Raw genomic sequence first — 18561 nt, forward strand, 5'->3', positions numbered from 1 at the left:
CTGTTCCCCCGAAGAGTCCCGCACCATGTGGCCTGGGACAGGTGGAGAGGGACTCCCTCGGTGATGGAGATCTGTGGCTTTTGATTCCCGACACATCTGCGCCACCAGCTAAAGTACCTAGTTGTAGAGGTCAGGAAACTTCCTATGCTGTAGCTCAGCGGGAGTTCCCGGACAACTCAGAAGCACCTCCTGTATCAAGGAGCAACACGTTGCCTCCATCAGAGCAACCCGGCCCGAGCCAGCAGGGCTTACGGCGGACTGCTCGCTCCACAGCTGGACACCATTCTAATGTGTACCATCTCCCCTCAGCCGTGGGCGCGGATAGTAGGCCAACGCAGCCTGTGTTTAATTCTCAAATAGCCGTTTTTCGACCCTGGTGCTAGTGTCTAACCTGCAGATCATCGTCGGGACGACGATGCAAAACGTGGGGGTAGGTGTGGCAAGAGGGAGTTACTCTCCCTACCACAGGGGGGCAGTGCGGCCATTCAGTAATTAGTGCACTGCATATAAACGCACCCAGCTGGCCTCTTCTTCTGTCTCCCTCTTCCTCCTTCACGGAGTTGACGTGTGTGTGTGTGCGGGGAATCTGACGCTGTGCCGGTGCGGAGCTGCGTGCATAGCAAGGTATGCATGAACTGTTTTGATCCTTGGGGCGCTGTGTTTACCCGGGTTTTCCTCCGTTGTAGTGGTGTGGCTGGGAGCGGAGCTGCTTCCCGGATCTCGTGTGTGTGCGCAGTGCTAATCCTGCAGGTAGGGCGCTGGATTGTCTGCCTTATGGGGAACGGAGGATGGTCTGGAGAAGTTAATTTAAAACTCTTTTTCAGCCCTCCTTTGTGGAGTCTGAGCCGTATGTTTATCTCCTCCTGCAGCGTGATTACTCAACCTGACAGCCGGGTTGTAAGTTCAATTTCAGCCCAAACTTGTATTTGTTCTTTTAAGATTAGTTCTTGATTTATTGATATGTTTATTTTACAGTATGTGGTCATCAGCTGTCGGTTTCTGAGTCCACGCTGCTGTTTTGGTTCTCCTCGTTATCCCATTCACATCACTGTGGCATTCTCCAATTGGTGTCTGTGGCTGCTGTGACTCTGTCCTTCTGTGCCTGGGACAGTAGCTGGCCTCCGCTGCTTAAAGCCGCAGATTCAACGTTTTATTATTTACTTTCATTATAATTTGTGTTTTCATAACCCAATGTGTTGAGTTTTTGACATATTTGTTTATTTGTATTTTCCATTTGTGCTGTTTTATGGTTTATTTTGGATTGTGCTCATTTGTGTTTTTTTTGATGGTATGAGGGCTGCCATTTCTGTATTTTTGATGGTGTTTTCTTCTTGTTTGCCAGGTGCTGGGAGCCTGTAGGCGACAGCGGTTCCGTGGTGGTGGTTCCGTGTGTTTCACTTTGTCTGGTTGCTGTCTCACGGGTGTTGTTGAGTTTGGATCCTCCCCTTTTGTTACCGCTGTCGTGGTAAGCCCCAGCCCTGCCTCTTTCTTTTTCTTTGCAGGTCCTCGTACCATCTGGTTTCCTGTGTTTAGTTTGTTTTTATTCATTATTGTTAATAAAGTAGTTTTAATTGAGTGGAACCACGTTCTCTGCCTGTGGGTTTTATTCTGAACCTTGTGCCTATTTTGTCAAGGGTTATATCCCGGGGGTGCAGGCCCCCAGGTGGCATTGTCCTCCAGCATTGCTACATAACATTACAATACTCCAAGGTCCTGCGACCCTGGAAAAAGGAGCAAGCGAGTCAGAAAATGAATGGATGAATACTCAAAAGAGTCTCCCAGCAAGCACAACCACTCAGGTTAAGACGTTATAACCTATTGGCAGTGAGACCAACCGAGTGTTTGTTAAGGTGTTTCATTTAAGTCATTAGCTTTGGGTTTTAGAGAAGAACTTTCCGTGACTGATGACCCTCACACTCAATCTGCCAGTGTTCTGCCCAAATTGGATTTGTCAATACATGTCACGACACAAGCCAAGCAGATTGAAATAAATGAAGGACTCAGGCAGACAAACAGATGAAGAGAAGCACATTTCCTTATCAATGTCGTGATTTAATTGATGGATGGCAGTGAGTAAACAAGGGGACAGACTTGAACTCACAGGAAAAGTTAAGAGATGCTTGCATGAAGAAGTTCTAGATCAAATGAATTGAGATGCAAACCTGAAGTAAATATTAATTCCAGAAAAACCTATTCAATGTCTTTGCATGTAGTGACTTATTTTGGTAATTGTTGTCAGCAGCTTTAGACGTCTAAAGATGAGACCACGCAGCTGTTGAAGCTACGGACCTCCAGGCCTGTTTATCTGTCCCTGCATCTGTAACTTGGACAATATAACAGTTTGCATCTGGCCAGCACCTCCTCATTATTGGCTTAATCTCCTTTTATAAAAAAAAACAAAAAACCCACCATAACTGTTTTGGGGCTTGTCTCGGAATCTGAGTACATCAAATAACGAGGTCAGTGCAGTAGTCTCCCAAGCATTTCAGTTGGAAAGCAGTGCCTTAACTGTTAAATGATTGACTAAATAAAACAAGAAAGTGTCCATTTTTACGGTTGCCGTACGGACAACCCTCGGTGCTACTGGTACGGTTACCGAAGTACAAGTACGTAGCCTCTTAGGTTTAGGTTATGACCCAATATCGCTAAATTTTTTAGGGTTAGGGTAAGGTTTAATCTTAGTGACGCAACCTAAACTGGCCAACGACTGACCTATCATGTGACCTAAACTGGCTAAATAGGGGCGCTGCGTACGGATAGAATGTCGGTATATTGATATGGCAACCGTACGGAAAGCCACTGCCATAAAACACCTGGAAGACGAAAGAGGTGAGAAGAAGCTCATTCAGCATCTCACAAAGAGGACAAAGGCAGTGGCACATTGTACATCAGCTGTGTGCACTGTGCGCCAAGGTTGGGGACACTCTGTGGGTAATAATGTGTTCTCTGTACATGCTGCTGCATGCATCTTTCTGACTCGACATGAACCTGTTAATGCAGGTAAACACTAGTATTGTGTCTTACATCTCAGGCAGGGTCAGGTGCAGATTGCAAACAGCTCATGGCGCGCTGTCCTCCAGCTGGACTGAACTGCATAATGCACACCACGCTGGACTTTTATATGTCTTATCATATTCCTTCATTTCTGTCTGTCAGCCACATACTCTTTCCATTTCAGATTCCTTTTAACACGGCTCAAACCATCTTAGGTTCCTTTGTGTTAATATATCTACCATAGATGGAAGGCTTGCTCTCTCATGGTTTTTTTTGTTATCACGCCATGAGATCATCATGATAGTTCAGTGGTGTAGCATCATGTACCTGTGAAGTTTGAAGAAATGTGTCCTAAATATAGTCCAGGTTTCTGAGCAGTGCAGACAGCACTTTGCCTGGATGGTAACAGTTTTTTCACAATCTATCCCAAAGTTTTCCAAATGCAGCGATTGCTCGTCCCATTCGGAATACTATCTCTTGGTCTATTCTAGCATTATCTGAAATTGTGCGTCCTAAGTTATTGAAGTAATTGCATGATGGAAGTGGTTTAATGTTAATTTTAACCGCAGCAGGTATGGCTGTAGTCTGGTATTTGATAGTTTGGTATAAGCGCTCTGTCATCTGAGGCGCAAATTGAGAAAAGTTGCTGTTTATTTTAGCATGCGTGACTTTACAATCACCACTCCATTAAAAAAAACAACAAAAAAGAGATGTATACACATTTAGATATTTATCCAAAGCCTCTAAATATGTTATTGGCACAAGTAACACATTATTTGTAATTATAGTAAAACATTAAAAGTGCTTATTTACTTGATTAACTAAGTAAGATCCATTACTGCAGTTCATGTGATTCAAGCATGATCTTTTCTTGCAGATGGTGATCTTTTCACAGCAGCAACTGAGGGTTTTGTGGTTTTTAGAGCCTGGCATAGAGGGTTTTTGTTTGGCCTCTGCTGGGGTTGCTGCGCTGATGGATAGGCTCATTAAAGCACAATGCCACAGTTTTCTTTTTCCCTTATCTATTGTGCAAACACAAAAATGGATTGGTTCTAGAATTCACGTTATGGGATACTGAGGATCCCTTTAAAAGTCTATGGGATGATTTAGGATATGATATTTAGTATGTGACTGATGGCTTAGATTAGCTTAAAAACTCTGAATTACAGAGCTAAACAGGTAAGATTACTGTATGTCTTGAATACAAACATGACAACATTTATATTTTGGATGGATACGGATCTCTACGTAAACCACTTTAGCCTCAACTTTCAGTTTGTGAAAACTCCAGAAATTTGTTGGGAAGCTGCTTTGGCAGAGTTTTTGAAGAAATCATAGTAAGAATGAAGTAAATATACTAATACCAAAAATGTCATTGTTTGTGGTGGAAATTTTAAACTTTAAATCTATTGATCTATCAGGCTTAAACTATGGATATAACCAATGAAACATTTTCATCTCCTGCAGCTTTAAAATAAAATTACACCAGAGCTGATTAAACGAGGGTGCTGTGAAATTAGTGGAATGTTAAGTTAAGCTTGGGTGCAAGTTACTCTGGTGTAAACTAGACGTACAGATTAAAAGCACCAGTAGTTACAGAGCATTGTTGCAGGTTAATATAGCCTAAAAATTGCATGAAAAATGTATGTAGTGTTGGTGATCAAACTAAATGAAGCCTGTAACTCTTTCTAACAGATAGTAGAACCCACAAGTCTAACGTGTTCTGAATAACTAGCACCTGGTGAGGTTGAGCAGGGTCAAAATGTTATCTGGGTGATTTATTTATTGAAATCATGTCCGTGTGCCAATAGAAAAACACGGAATAACTGGCCATTATTGGCCACTAAGTTATCAGACTGTTACTGTATACTTATCTAGCTGTCAGTAAAATATACCATTCGATCTTGCTGACTTCCTGTACTTGCTTCTACAACTGCAAACCTTCTATGACCTGACCTTCTTTTTGTACATTTAAACCATTCTGATTTTATTTCCTGATGTTAAAGTCAGTTTGGGAGCAACATAGCATGAAACCAGGTGTTAAGAAGACCCTGAAAAGGAGCAGGCGGGTCAAAAAAAAGGATGGATGGAGGGAATATACTTATTTCTTTTTTTTACCATTAACAGCTAGTTAATATTTGTTCGATTGGTTGAATAAACAAAACACTGGAATATAAAATATTGACTGGCATTTTATTGCTGTTTAAATCCTCTTGAGTAACAAGAAAGAAATGAGTCTGTCATGCTTGAAACAGAACCAGTGCAGTGTAACAACTTATTGCAGCCAACAGTTTGTTTTTGTCAAGGCAATTTTACAAGTTTATTACAAGTTGAAAAATGTTTCCCCCCAATAGACTTTACACGTCATCATTCAATCAGCACATTGTTGTTAGCACTGTGACTTTCTGGACCTTGACATTGTTATGATATAGTTTTTTAAAAAATAAGCTTTGGGATAGGCAGGACTTCAAAGAGCAGCAAGCGTGGTTAAATATTTACACAGTAGTGGTCAGCGTACAGTGAATAGTTAATGCAACCATTCATTATTCTCGTCTTACCTTACACACACACACACACACACACACACACACACACACACACACACACACACACACACACACACACACACACAAACACACGCACACACACACACTAAAGATGATGATTGATTGTGTATTAGTGGCTCATGGGAAGGACAAACAATGAAACAGCTGATTAAAATAAGCTGTGTGAAGTATTTATTCAGAAAGTTATATTGTTGCTGTTGTTGCTAATGTGTTTCAGTTTATTAATATAATTTTGTGATGACTTTGAATTTGAATTTTTTTCGACAGGACTACAAAACAAAACACATTTTTTTTTAAACTTATATTACTATTTTTACAATATGCAGTTTATACATGCACATTAAACATCTATACATGCGTACACACATAAACACATGCATACATATACATGAATGCACATGACATACATAATATCTACGACACAAATGTCATCAATTAAATTTAACGTAGCAATATACAAATGAATAAAAACATTGTATTATGTTTATTAAATATTAATATATTAATATATTTATATAATTACTGTATATACTTATTATATATTATTGCTGTCCTAGGAAAATTTGCTCTTCTTTCTTATACTTACTAATGATGCTAATGATATATGTCTTAGAAAGCTTTTTAAACTGGTTTATGTTGGTGCTTTGTTTTATTTCATCCCTTGGGCAGTTCCATAATTTAATCTCTGCTATTGTTATACTCATTCTTTTCAGTGTTTTTCTAGTATTGTATCTTGAAATGAAGTTTTCCTCAGAGCCTAATTTGGGGGCAAGATCTGGCACCTCCTAGATTTTGAACGGCACTTTTTGGAATGGATTCAACACCTCATTTTTTTAGTTTTTTTTTTCCAGCACCTCATTTGCTTTTAGGTTTTTTGATTACATTGTGAAGTATTATATTCAGACAGCTGCGTCTTTTATTGAGTTGAAATCACTGAAAACGTCATTGTACACACAAAATTGAATGTAAAAAATGAATGCGAGTAAGGAAGAAGAGGGTAAAAGAGAGAGATAGTACCTACAATCACTCAAACTTTTGACAGGTGTGACGTCACGACCTTTGTCCCGCCCCCAACCGGAAGTCCCGCCTTCCCAAACCGGAAGTCCCGCCTTAGAGTCAAAAAAAAAAAAAAAATCTTGCACACGCACGCACACGCACGCACACACACACACACACATAATTCACCAGCCCCTCACTGAACTGTTTTAAAGAAAAAGAAAGGTATAAATGCACAATGTTTCTCACCAAATAAAAGAAAACCACACGCACACACACACACACACACACGCACGCACACAGAGAGAGAGGGTTTCAATCACCTTTCTGCTCCAAAACTATTCATGCATTTAAGAAAATGTACAAGTTAAATATTATAGAACACTTGAATGAAACATTAGAAAAGAAGTTGATCGAGGATGCTTAATATAATTTTGATTGTTTAAGTTTTGTGCTTACATCGTTGGTATGAGAGAAATTGTGTCATCTTTGGACAGACAGTAGTGTTTCAGTTGTAAAAGGCAAAATAAGTCTAGACTTCAGCTTAAACCCCTTTCGGTCAGGCATCATTTAGAGGTTGACATTCTTAATGTATACATATTTTTTTTTCTTTCTTTCTTTTTCCTGTCGTGTAATGTGTGTGATCTTTTGAATGACCTTAGATGTTCACAATGACCGAAGAAATAAACTAATTAACAATCCAACACAACCCCTGAGTTCAGACGGCATAAAATAAAAGTGTTTTGCTTTGAAAAGAAGATGCAAAAAAAAAAAAAAGCTTTCCACATCAGACTTACCTCTGAACTTTAAACACACGCACACAGAGAGAGAGGGTTTCAATCACCTTTCTGCTCCAAAACTATTCATGCATTTAAGAAAATGTACAAGTTAAATATTATAGAACACTTGAATGAAACATTAGAAAAGAAGTTGATCGAGGATGCTTAATATAATTTTGATTGTTTAAGTTTTGTGCTTACATCGTTGGAATGAGAGAAATTGTGTCATCTTTGGACAGACAGTAGTGTTTCAGTTGTAAAAGGCAAAATAAGTCTAGACTTCAGCTTAAACCCCTTTCGGTCAGGCATCATTTAGAGGTTGACATTCTTAATGTATACATATTTTTTTTTCTTTCTTTCTTTTTCCTGGCGTGTAATGTGTGTGATCTTTTGAATGACCTTAGATGTTCACAATGACCGAAGAAAGTTTGTAAGCTCTGAAGAGATAAGAGTCAGGGCAGAAACTGAGCCGCACCCTGGGTGGGGTGAAACAAACATGTTTTGCAAACACACATTCTTCTAGTGTGCATCTAACAGATAATAACGTGACAGTTAGTTAAAACAAGTGTGTATCAGATAATAACGTGACAGTTAAAACAAGTGACTGCACAAGCTGAAGCATATCTTACAAAAAGCTTTCCAAATCTTACCATTCATAGCAGCAATATGACCATGTCTGACCATCACTATGCATAAGAATGCTTTGAACATCAGACTTACCTCTGAACTTTTCACACACACCCACACCCACCCACACCCACACCCACACACACACACACACACACACACACACACACACACACACACACACACACACACACACACACACACACACAATTTCAACCATCCCACCAAAAAAAAAAAAACAAAAAAAAAAAAAAGCAGTCTTGGTGCGCCAGCTATGACTTGTTTTTAAAGTTTAATTATCTGTTTTGAATGGGACATATTCAAAGAAGGTAAATGTCATAAAACTTATAACACCGGCGGGTTAATTATTTGTTTTGTACTTATATTACTAGTTATTTGTATTTATTCTTATTTCAACTTTATTATTTTTCTTTAATATATTCATAATACAAAAAATTACTATAATATTATTTCTTATATTCATCATTTTTATTGCCTTGAAGGCAACGTAACTTTGTTTAATTTGTTTTTAATTTGTTTAAACAGTTGAATGAGAGAGAGACAACGTTTGTCTCTTTAAGGGTGATTGACGCTGAGCATTTGCTGGTTACTGATATAAAGAAAATGAGTCTCTATGGGACTTTGACGGAGTTGAAAAAGTAAATAAAGATATCTCCAAAACCCTCATACAAATAAAGCAAAATTCAAGGGTTGTGTGAGCTTTTTAGAATATACTTTTACGCAGAATACGTACCTAATATGATGATAAATATGTTTTGATTATAATATCATGATTTATTCACGAATAACAATGTTTTTAAGACGGACCCGGTTTTGCACCGCCGACCACAGTTTTACCGCGCTGCAGCCGCTGTTTTTTTCCCCCTTGGATCCTCTGCAGCAGCCGTGGTTCCAAAGGGAGGGGGCAGTGCGTGTGTGTGTGTGTGTGTGTGTGGTTGCATGATTTTTTTTTTGGTTCAAGAGTTTTGCTCCGTTTGAATAGAAATAGTTTCTGAAATGATGGAGCACTGGATTGTATTTTTATAACGACGGGTTGTTTGAATTATTCTGTTTCTGTCTGATTAGTGGAGCGTTGAGGAGATAGGAACTAATAACCGGCAAATAAAGGCAATAAAACTCTAGAAACAATAACTAGGAATAAATAGTTGCTCTTTGGTAAACTTGGTGATATTAAACTCTACACAAACAGTATGGACACATTTACTCCGTTTGATGATGGCCTTTCGGTTAAGTCTGTTCTGTTTATAATTGCCGTGTGTCCGCGCAGAGGTCCGTGTGTTTAGATTTCCGTCCATTTATTCAATAAATCATTCTGCTACTAAACCAGGACCTGTGTGACGTAGCCGGCAAATCGCGCAACATCTATTAAACAGATGAATGATGCTCTAGCGTGATGTTTATTACAGACAAACAATTAGTTAAACACGTTCACATTGAGACAAACTCACTTCTTCTTCATCAACGCGTTACCTATTAAACTTTACATCAGTCACCAAACACTACAGGGTGTACCGAAATGTTCCGTTACCCTTTTGCTCCAACGTCAAGACCCTTTAGCCGCCCGCAACACTGCCTGAACAGAAATAGCGGCACACATCCACTTGTTCTGGTAAAAACTCGCTTAGATAAAAACAAATCATGGTTTAGTGAAATTATAAATATTTCAGCCAGATGATGCACAATAATTGCATTTGATCTACATTTAAGTTAGAGTTAAATCAGACACGATTGGGACCCCTCTTTTCCCCTAAATATAAGCACATATTGCACTAAGTCAGGCAACATTGATCCCACCCCTGCATTTAAATATGGTTGATGAGCTTTTACAAACCCTAAACATCATCCACAAGATACTTTTTTTTTCTCAACAGTGATATCTTATATTTTAAAGGTATAAGCAAAATATTTGTGATTTATTCTATGGTCTAAATTTCAGCTCTTTAAAAATATACATTTTACTGTATCAGAAATAAAACCTGAGCCAATGAGATGAGACTGATGTTCAAATGATGAAAGGGTGCAAATGTACATAGTTCTATCTTTAGCAACACTTCCCAGCTGACCAATTGTCGTTTATCATCCTTTAATGAGATGTGGGGGAAAAGCCAATGAATAAAAACAAATACACACAAAAACACAGGGATTAAGTATCTAAGCACATTAAATCAATAACATTTTCAGTGAAAAATCAACAACTGAACAGCATAAAACACAGAAGTGGAGCCAAACTGCATGCAAACAAGTAAACCTTTTTTGTTTAAGGCTTTTCATTTGTTTGAGTTTATACTAATGGCATTAGGGATTAAAGATTGATTTTAGACTATTAGATTTTGGACTAACTCAAGGTTCTGGGCTAATGAGAGGATTAGAGCTATCCTCATATATGAGGATATCAGGATTCTAAGTTAAATTTGAAATGTAATGTCCACATATTGTTTGAATATTCATTATCAGGTAGTGTACAGGTCAATGGCTACCATGGACTGTCAAGGAAGTTTTGAAATCCAATTAAGGTTCAAGGTTTTAATTATTCATTTTCAATGTTTCCATGAAAAACCAGCAGCAAACACGAGAAATAGTAACGTTAAGCAACCGGTTTATGTCAGACATAATGTGTGTTGATGAGAGATGTTTACAGTCAAAAAGTAGGCATGATCTGAGATCCCCATGAATCAGCATTCATGCTTCACAAAGCCTGGCCTATGAGGATGATACATCAGGATTAGAGGAATGGGACTCCAGTGCATCTAGATGGCTGCTAATTCTATTTATTGATTGGGATTCGTACCATCCATCCCTTCATCTGTCCAACTGTCTGTCCATCCTTCTGGTCATCCATCCGTTCTCCTGTCAGTTTGTCCAAGCTGGAACTTTTCCTTGCAGACTTTGGGCAAAAGTCAAGGTTTCTCTAGTTAATCACTGGCACACAAACATACACACCTTTGAAAACATAGGAGTCGCAAATTAGTCTGACAGGCCTGTCTGTTGAAAAGCTGTACAAGGAATAAACTGCTATTGGTGTTGCTTAACAAAACAATTCTTGTTGGTTTGCTGATTTAAACCTTAGACTTTGGTGCTGTAAAGGAACATTGTCAGTTCAAGGGAAAGCAGTGTGCTGTTATGACTAAGGGCTTTGTGAATTGTGTTACTGTGTTTTTTATTTTCTTGCTATTGTAATACACCCAAATTAAGTTTTCTTTAAAAATACATACAAGTGATTTCTGACTTCCATGCAGTTGAGTGAGGTATGTTCACAACCCCTAATACTAGTTGCCAATCAGTTCCTCATATATTAATGGAAAAACCACCAGTTTACACCATTGCTAAATCTTTAAAGTGATTTTTTCATGTGTAAATTTATCACCCTGAAAAATATGTCAACTTTTTACATAAATGATTTGGAAGTTAAAGATACTCTTTTATTAGGGTAGCAGTTTTACCAGTATTACAAAGTTGTCATACTGGTGATGGTTTCAGAACTACTTTTATCTACACCCGAATCTATTATTGTACTATAGATATAATTGATATTAAAACATCTAAAACTATATATCGTAAAATAGAAGGGCACTACTCAAATACACAAATACAGTATACACTGAGAGTTTTTGAAGCTGAAACCGCTCAACACCATGAGGCAGAGACACCGACGTTGGTGAGGCCGGTTCAGCAGACCCTTTCCATGCTTTAGGTATTGGGCCTGCATGGATTTAATTTTTTTTTGTCCATCTCATGCCACGGATGCTTAAGGTGCAGAAAATTTGTAGAGAACACAAATACATTAAATTTGTGCTGTTCTTTAGATACTCCTTTAAGCATGCTTGCCTTGGCCTTTATCATCAGGTCATAGCATTTTACTACAAGTTGTACATGGTCTGAGACACAGCATTTGAACTGGATACGAGTCAACCTGGAAACCAGAGTTAATGGATCATGATAAACCATGTTGCCATGGGAGCCGTCAAAGCATTATTATTCTGTCATTAATTGAACCAAGACCAGACCTTCTTCTTCCACTGCATCATTGTCCAATCCCAATTATCATGTTCTTATCAAAAGTCACGACGGTTATTCGTACTATACTGCAGCTATGACACTCTAGATGCAACAATCTGATAAATTTTGGACTTCTGACACATTAAGATTTGGCATCAACAAATGTTAGGATTTTGCTCCCCATGTCTATCAGTTATCTGTGGCCTCTCATGATCCTGTCACCAGCTCAGCTTTTAAAAGACAGTGTCTGGAGACTAAAAACACCACACACAATTTTTTTTCCCCTGTGCGTCACTTCACCATGTTATTCTAAAATAGCAACTAAACCCACTTTTTTTTTTGTTGAAATCGAAAAATATTTATTTATTTATTTATTTTAGAAACTTTATTTGTTGTGATGGACCAGGTGAGATTCAAACCAGTGACCCCTTGGGTGGGAAGTAGTGTTGTTGATTGATCCTAGTCCATTTCCTGACATATTTTGTTGTAAAAATGTAACAGTATTAGCCCTCTATAGGTTGAAACCTGCCTATTACAACTGAAGTTTGCTATTGGCTGAGAAAGGTGGTTTGTGACATACTAGTGGCTTCTTCTTCTGTCGCAAACAACTACTGTTAGCCCCACCCTCTTATAAAAACTGCAAGCTGTGGCAAGTAGGTTAGATTGAGAAGATTAAAAATAGAGAGGTATAGTGAGTATTGAGTTTTTAATTCTAACCTCGATGCACGTCAGCCAAAACCTCAGGGTTTAGTTCTGTATTATAATTTTTTTTTTTTTCAGAAAAGTGTAATTTATTAATCAGTCTATGAACACCATGTAAAATAACATCATGCTGGGGCTTAATACATTTCATTTATTTTAAAAGCAGAAGTGACACAAGTTTATAGCTTGTGATGTTCCTACTTTAAACAACCTAAACAAGCTAACCTTCTTTTTCAAGCTGTTTGCAACACGCCATTAACCAAGAAACAAACAACAACTTTCCTAAATCATCTTTGAAATGCATTAAAATAAGATACATTTTCAACTACCAAAACTGTATGAATGGTTTAGGTTTGATATTGGCACTATTTGCTATTAGATTGCGGTGAATTATTGATCGCTGTGGGCAAAAGGGAGTAGGTAATTTATGGCCATTGGCTACTTAACACATCTATTATGATTAAACAGTTCACTTGCTGCTAATTATATCCCAACCACCAGAAATCTATGCCGTTTACTTCCATCCTTCCGTGTATGTGATGATGTGATATACAGTTAGTATATGTATAAGTTTTTATTATAGTGTAGCTAAAGGTGTATTAACTCTTTAACATTCAAAACTTCCTTGACATTGATTTGAAAATAGATGTCTTATTACTAGGGGGACTACAGATGAAAAATAGCCTTCTGGCTAATTCTGGCTTTTTTTAACCATGGTTGTTCATGTGTTATAAGAAATTGCACTGTCCCCTTTCAAATAAACCAATCTAATCTAATACTACATTTTAACACTTTGGGACAAGGAACATTTTGTTGTACACTACATCGCACTGACAATGCTTGATAAATTATTGAAAAATTACACAAATAAAAGCAATGTTTTAAATACCTGCATGCTGTCCAAGTGGTTCTGAATATGCATAAACACAACCATGTGATCAAAAGAAATGTAGGGAAGAAATAAAGCACAGTTAACCATGTGATCGTTCATATTCTGAAAACGTACATTATAATGTCATGCACACATAATGCTTTAATTAGTTAACATATTTTGATTGTTTGAAAATGTATCTTATTTTAATGCATTTCAAAGATGATTTAGGAAAGTTGTTGTTTGTTTCTTGGTTAATGGCGTGTTGCAAACAGCTTGAAAAAGAAGGTTAGCTTGTTTAGGTTGTTTAAAGTAGGAACATCACAAGCTATAAACTTGTGTCACTTCTGCTTTTAAAATAAATGAAATGTATTAAGCCCCAGCATGATGTTATTTTACATGGTGTTCATAGACTGATTAATAAATTACACTTTTCTAAAAAAAAAAAAAATTATAATACAGAACTAAACCCTGAGGTTTTGGCTGACGTGCATCGAGGTTAGAATTAAAAACTCAATACTCACTATACCTCTCTATTTTTAATCTTCTCAATCTAACCTACTTGCCACAGCTTGCAGTTTTTATAAGAGGGTGGGGCTAACAGTAGTTGTTTGCGACAGAAGAAGAAGCCACTAGTATGTCACAAACCACCTTTCTCAGCCAATAGCAAACTTCAGTTGTAATAGGCAGGTTTCAACCTATAGAGGGCTAATACTGTTACATTTTTACAACAAAATATGTCAGGAAATGGACTAGGATCAATCAACAACACTACTTCCCACCCAAGGGGTCACTGGTTTGAATCTCACCTGGTCCATCACAACAAATAAAGTTTCTAAAATAAATAAATAAATAAATATTTTTCGATTTCAACAAAAAAAAAAAGTGGGTTTAGTTGCTATTTTAGAATAACATGGTGAAGTGACGCACAGGGGAAAAAAAATTGTGTGTGGTGTTTTTAGTCTCCAGACACTGTCTTTTAAAAGCTGAGCTGGTGACAGGATCATGAGAGGCCACAGATAACTGATAGACATGGGGAGCAAAATCCTAACATTTGTTGATGCCAAATCTTAATGTGTCAGAAGTCCAAAATTTATCAGATTGTTGCATCTAGAGTGTCATAGCTGCAGTATAGTACGAATAACCGTCGTGACTTTTGATAAGAACATGATAATTGGGATTGGACAATGATGCAGTGGAAGAAGAAGGTCTGGTCTTGGTTCAATTAATGACAGAATAATAATGCTTTGACGGCTCCCATGGCAACATGGTTTATCATGATCCATTAACTCTGGTTTCCAGGTTGACTCGTATCCAGTTCAAATGCTGTGTCTCAGACCATGTACAACTTGTAGTAAAATGCTATGACCTGATGATAAAGGCCAAGGCAAGCATGCTTAAAGGAGTATCTAAAGAACAGCACAAATTTAATGTATTTGTGTTCTCTACAAATTTTCTGCACCTTAAGCATCCGTGGCATGAGATGGACAAAAAAAAATTAAATCCATGCAGGCCCAATACCTAAAGCATGGAAAGGGTCTGCTGAACCGGCCTCACCAACGTCGGTGTCTCTGCCTCATGGTGTTGAGCGGTTTCAGCTTCAAAAACTCTCAGTGTATACTGTATTTGTGTATTTGAGTAGTGCCCTTCTATTTTACGATATATAGTTTTAGATGTTTTAATATCAATTATATCTATAGTACAATAATAGATTCGGGTGTAGATAAAAGTAGTTCTGAAACCATCACCAGTATGACAACTTTGTAATACTGGTAAAACTGCTACCCTAATAAAAGAGTATCTTTAACTTCCAAATCATTTATGTAAAAAGTTGACATATTTTTCAGGGTGATAAATTTACACATGAAAAAATCACTTTAAAGATTTAGCAATGGTGTAAACTGGTGGTTTTTCCATTAATATATGAGGAACTGATTGGCAACTAGTATTAGGGGTTGTGAACATACCTCACTCAACTGCATGGAAGTCAGAAATCACTTGTATGTATTTTTAAAGAAAACTTAATTTGGGTGTATTACAATAGCAAGAAAATAAAAAACACAGTAACACAATTCACAAAGCCCTTAGTCATAACAGCACACTGCTTTCCCTTGAACTGACAATGTTCCTTTACAGCACCAAAGTCTAAGGTTTAAATCAGCAAACCAACAAGAATTGTTTTGTTAAGCAACACCAATAGCAGTTTATTCCTTGTACAGCTTTTCAACAGACAGGCCTGTCAGACTAATTTGCGACTCCTATGTTTTCAAAGGTGTGTATGTTTGTGTGCCAGTGATTAACTAGAGAAACCTTGACTTTTGCCCAAAGTCTGCAAGGAAAAGTTCCAGCTTGGACAAACTGACAGGAGAACGGATGGATGACCAGAAGGATGGACAGACAGTTGGACAGATGAAGGGATGGATGGTACGAATCCCAATCAATAAATAGAATTAGCAGCCATCTAGATGCACTGGAGTCCCATTCCTCTAATCCTGATGTATCATCCTCATAGGCCAGGCTTTGTGAAGCATGAATGCTGATTCATGGGGATCTCAGATCATGCCTACTTTTTGACTGTAAACATCTCTCATCAACACACATTATGTCTGACATAAACCGGTTGCTTAACGTTACTATTTCTCGTGTTTGCTGCTGGTTTTTCATGGAAACATTGAAAATGAATAATTAAAACCTTGAACCTTAATTGGATTTCAAAACTTCCTTGACAGTCCATGGTAGCCATTGACCTGTACACTACCTGATAATGAATATTCAAACAATATGTGGACATTACATTTCAAATTTAACTTAGAATCCTGATATCCTCATATATGAGGATAGCTCTAATCCTCTCATTAGCCCAGAACCTTGAGTTAGTCCAAAATCTAATAGTCTAAAATCAATCTTTAATCCCTAATGCCATTAGTATAAACTCAAACAAATGAAAAGCCTTAAACAAAAAAGGTTTACTTGTTTGCATGCAGTTTGGCTCCACTTCTGTGTTTTATGCTGTTCAGTTGTTGATTTTTCACTGAAAATGTTATTGATTTAATGTGCTTAGATACTTAATCCCTGTGTTTTTGTGTGTATTTGTTTTTATTCATTGGCTTTTCCCCCACATCTCATTAAAGGATGATAAACGACAATTGGTCAGCTGGGAAGTGTTGCTAAAGATAGAACTATGTACATTTGCACCCTTTCATCATTTGAACATCAGTCTCATCTCATTGGCTCAGGTTTTATTTCTGATACAGTAAAATGTATATTTTTAAAGAGCTGAAATTTAGACCATAGAATAAATCACAAATATTTTGCTTATACCTTTAAAATATAAGATATCACTGTTGAGAAAAAAAAAGTATCTTGTGGATGATGTTTAGGGTTTGTAAAAGCTCATCAACCATATTTAAATGCAGGGGTGGGATCAATGTTGCCTGACTTAGTGCAATATGTGCTTATATTTAGGGGAAAAGAGGGGTCCCAATCGTGTCTGATTTAACTCTAACTTAAATGTAGATCAAATGCAATTATTGTGCATCATCTGGCTGAAATATTTATAATTTCACTAAACCATGATTTGTTTTTATCTAAGCGAGTTTTTACCAGAACAAGTGGATGTGTGCCGCTATTTCTGTTCAGGCAGTGTTGCGGGCGGCTAAAGGGTCTTGACGTTGGAGCAAAAGGGTAACGGAACATTTCGGTACACCCTGTAGTGTTTGGTGACTGATGTAAAGTTTAATAGGTAACGCGTTGATGAAGAAGAAGTGAGTTTGTCTCAATGTGAACGTGTTTAACTAATTGTTTGTCTGTAATAAACATCACGCTAGAGCATCATTCATCTGTTTAATAGATGTTGCGCGATTTGCCGGCTACGTCACACAGGTCCTGGTTTAGTAGCAGAATGATTTATTGAATAAATGGACGGAAATCTAAACACACGGACCTCTGCGCGGACACACGGCAATTATAAACAGAACAGACTTAACCGAAAGGCCATCATCAAACGGAGTAAATGTGTCCATACTGTTTGTGTAGAGTTTAATATCACCAAGTTTACCAAAGAGCAACTATTTATTCCTAGTTATTGTTTCTAGAGTTTTATTGCCTTTATTTGCCGGTTATTAGTTCCTATCTCCTCAACGCTCCACTAATCAGACAGAAACAGAATAATTCAAACAACCCGTCGTTATAAAAATACAATCCAGTGCTCCATCATTTCAGAAACTATTTCTATTCAAACGGAGCAAAACTCTTGAACCAAAAAAAAAATCATGCAACCACACACACACACACACACACACGCACTGCCCCCTCCCTTTGGAACCACGGCTGCTGCAGAGGATCCAAGGGGGAAAAAAACAGCGGCTGCAGCGCGGTAAAACTGTGGTCGGCGGTGCAAAACCGGGTCCGTCTTAAAAACATTGTTATTCGTGAATAAATCATGATATTATAATCAAAACATATTTATCATCATATTAGGTACGTATTCTGCGTAAAAGTATATTCTAAAAAGCTCACACAACCCTTGAATTTTGCTTTATTTGTATGAGGGTTTTGGAGATATCTTTATTTACTTTTTCAACTCCGTCAAAGTCCCATAGAGACTCATTTTCTTTATATCAGTAACCAGCAAATGCTCAGCGTCAATCACCCTTAAAGAGACAAACGTTGTCTCTCTCTCATTCAACTGTTTAAACAAATTAAAAACAAATTAAACAAAGTTACGTTGCCTTCAAGGCAATAAAAATGATGAATATAAGAAATAATATTATAGTAATTTTTTGTATTATGAATATATTAAAGAAAAATAATAAAGTTGAAATAAGAATAAATACAAATAACTAGTAATATAAGTACAAAACAAATAATTAACCCGCCGGTGTTATAAGTTTTATGACATTTACCTTCTTTGAATATGTCCCATTCAAAACAGATAATTAAACTTTAAAAACAAGTCATAGCTGGCGCACCAAGACTGCTTTTTTTTTTTTTTGTTTTTTTTTTGTTG

At 37.4% G+C, this 18561-nt stretch overlaps 1 long non-coding RNA gene across 1 annotated transcript; it reads left to right on the forward strand.

The window, feature by feature from the left end:
- The first annotated feature begins 555 nt into the window (after positions 1 to 555).
- On the forward strand, positions 556 to 870 carry LOC114472616 (uncharacterized). Its single transcript, XR_003675155.1, has 3 exons — positions 556 to 624; positions 687 to 750; positions 825 to 870. It is a non-coding gene; the product is annotated as an uncharacterized LOC114472616 (long non-coding RNA).
- The last annotated feature ends 17691 nt before the right edge of the window (positions 871 to 18561 follow it).

This window comes from Gouania willdenowi, chromosome 11, assembly GCF_900634775.1.
Source record: "Gouania willdenowi chromosome 11, fGouWil2.1, whole genome shotgun sequence".
Lineage (NCBI taxonomy): Eukaryota > Metazoa > Chordata > Actinopteri > Blenniiformes > Gobiesocidae > Gouania > Gouania willdenowi.